The sequence below is a fragment of the Etheostoma spectabile genome, chromosome 1 (assembly GCF_008692095.1).
Source record: "Etheostoma spectabile isolate EspeVRDwgs_2016 chromosome 1, UIUC_Espe_1.0, whole genome shotgun sequence".
Taxonomy (NCBI): Eukaryota; Metazoa; Chordata; class Actinopteri; order Perciformes; family Percidae; genus Etheostoma; species Etheostoma spectabile.
The window spans coordinates 30,660,408-30,663,126 of NC_045733.1; the positions used below are offsets into that span (position 1 = coordinate 30,660,408).

The 2,719-nt window shown below is 40.9% G+C and overlaps 1 long non-coding RNA gene across 1 annotated transcript in view; it reads left to right on the plus strand.

The window, feature by feature from the left end:
• LOC116687311 (uncharacterized) overlaps positions 1-2,719 on the plus strand; it is a 20,420-nt gene that overhangs the window by 3,289 nt on the left and 14,412 nt on the right. The gene's annotated exons all lie outside the window — the stretch shown is intronic.

Sequence of the window (2,719 nt, forward strand, 5' to 3'; positions counted from 1 at the left end):
TGTCATGCGTAAAAGCTGCCTTGGGTGAGTTGCTGGGGAAAAATGTCTCAAAAAGTCAACAACAACAACAGCAGCAGCAATAACACAAAGTAATGAATTACTCGTTACTTGGATGGAGAATGGAGAGCTTATTTCTATGAAGTTATGTATATTTGCAATGAGTTATAGGCTATGTGATCATGTTTAGCCTATAGGTATTAACACAACTAGGGAATTATGTTTTGGTGACTGCAAAAAGATCGTTGTCATACAGTATATTCTGTAGTCAGAAATATAACACTTGATTAGACATCTTTATTGGCTTACAGCCTCAAGGAGCCGACTTTAAATAAGAGCAGTGATGTGTTTCAGTCACCCAGCCAGGCTGAAAGCATTGCTTTGTTTAGTATTCCATGTAGATCAGCAGTACCTTGCAATGTAGGACTTATCCATTATAACCTCAAATTGGCATTTGCAGCGTCTCCTGCATTTAAACGTGCACGGTGACTCATACAGTCCTTTTATGCTGCAAATGATCAAGAAAAACCAAACAACGCTGGCGTTCAGCCCTTGTTATTCTGTCAAAGCACACACACACACACACACCCATATAAAAAGTCAGCTTCATCCCTTTGAAAGTTTTTGAAAGAATTCCCTTTTCATCTTTTGTGCAGGGACCAAATGGACAAACTGTTTGACCACCAGCTGTTACCAAGTTGTGAATGGACTGGAAATGGTGATTGCTTTTTTAACCACTGGATATCTCATTCATAACAAACAGGATAAGAAGAATCCCATTTTGTCGTTGTTTCACTTAACTAAGGGTACACATAAAGCCGTTTGCCCAATGACTAAACAAGTATCTCATTGTAATGTGCTTGCATGTGTAGCCTACTAAAACTCTAACAGCATCCTAATTAGCCTGTAATTTAAAGGTATTATTACTTTGAACTTCATATCAGAGACAAATGATGCAATGAATGGAAGCAAGTAGAGTTGGGAACACAAACAACCCTGCAAAGCAAACACGTATAACTTTACACATCTAACAATGAGCAACACTGCAACAGTTTACTGTGAAAAAGAGAAAAATAAGTCCAACCCAATAAATACTTCCGCTCTATGTTTATCTCACTTGTCATGTACCCAGCAGACACAATATGATACAATTTCCCCTCTTACGCAACCACTTTAACAATGCAGAGGATGTGTTCACACACACACATAGTATGGATGGACAAATGACTGCTGTTGTATATAGGTATATATGTACATAGATTGTATGCTTCATCCTGTGCTTGAGTTATCCCAGTTCACCGCATTGATCACAATCAGCTCCGCCTGTTTCGGGTCCATCAGCAGAGACGGAGACGTAGGAGCAGGAAGCTTTGATTGTGTGCTCGAGGCTGCATGACTCATGTTTCTCCCTCCCCACTTTAATGGCTGAGACTCCAATTTATCATTTTATTCCCAACAACCTGGCTATTTCATTCACAACCACGGCTTCATTGGTTTTTGTTACAATATCTGTGAGAGTTTTGCAGGCGACACTTCCCTGCTCTGATTAGTTGCTCTGTGTTTTTTTTTGGGTTTAGAGTTTGTTGAGGACATTAGGTGATTTCGCTCCGAACTGCTCTCAGATTGTGTACTCTCAAGCATGAATAACAACCTTTTAGGAAAAAAGATTATATTTAGACTGGGCTGACTCAAAACTCTAATAAATGGCAACTGAAATGTAGTAGCAACCTCAGAATTACAAAGTGGAAAAAACAGCATGGAAAAAAAAATGATAGGTTTTAAAAATCTGTCTCTCCAGTTTGAAACTTGGGTGGCAGCACAACAAGCTGCAGCCATTAGGGGTGTGGATCTTTACTGGTCTCACGATTCGATTAGGATTATCCAGTCAACGATTCAAGTCTGTTTCAATATGCCAATGCATCACGATGCCTCACCTCCTCAATATTATTATACATTGCTAAACTTGGTTTCTTATCAACACATTCAAGCAGTCAGATATACTGTACATGAACCCCCCTTTGGAGTTTGTTAGTCTGAAACAACCATGCATTAATTGTAAAGTAGAACAGTGAGGTCATCATCTTAATTTCCCAATCTGAATGGTATTAGTATGTATACATCTATGTCTGAATAGTATTTCAATCTATTTTTATTTTTTGCACATCACATGACCTCTGATCATGTGATGTGTTATGGGTCACTGTTTGCAGGATTAAAATATTTTTCCTGGAGCATAAAGCTGTTGTGCGGACTTCTTCGAACATTTACTTTTTCATTACATGGATGTGGACAACATCGTCTTTTTTGAGTCACTGCAACAAGCTATAACATTGACTTATGATCAACTTGTGAAGATGTTATGGCGAATGTGTTAACTAACAGTTCCCTGTTCACGCATTGAGCAGACACAGAGCAACATTAGCATACATTTGGAGTGGCGTTTCTCGCAACCTCGCAAAGTCCAATATTTAGGCTACTCGGGGGGGGGCTGGTGTCTCCCTTAGAAACAGGGTGAGAAGCTCAGTCATCCGAGAGGAGCTCGGCGTAGAGCCGCTGCTCCTTCACGTTGAAAGGAGCCAGTTGAGGTGGTTCGGGCATCTGGTGAGGATGCCTCCTGGGCGCCTCCCTAGGGAGGTGGTCCAGGCACGTCCAGCTGAGAGGAGACCTTGGGAAAGACCCAGGACTAGGTGGAGGGATTATATCTCCAACCTGGCCTGGGAAC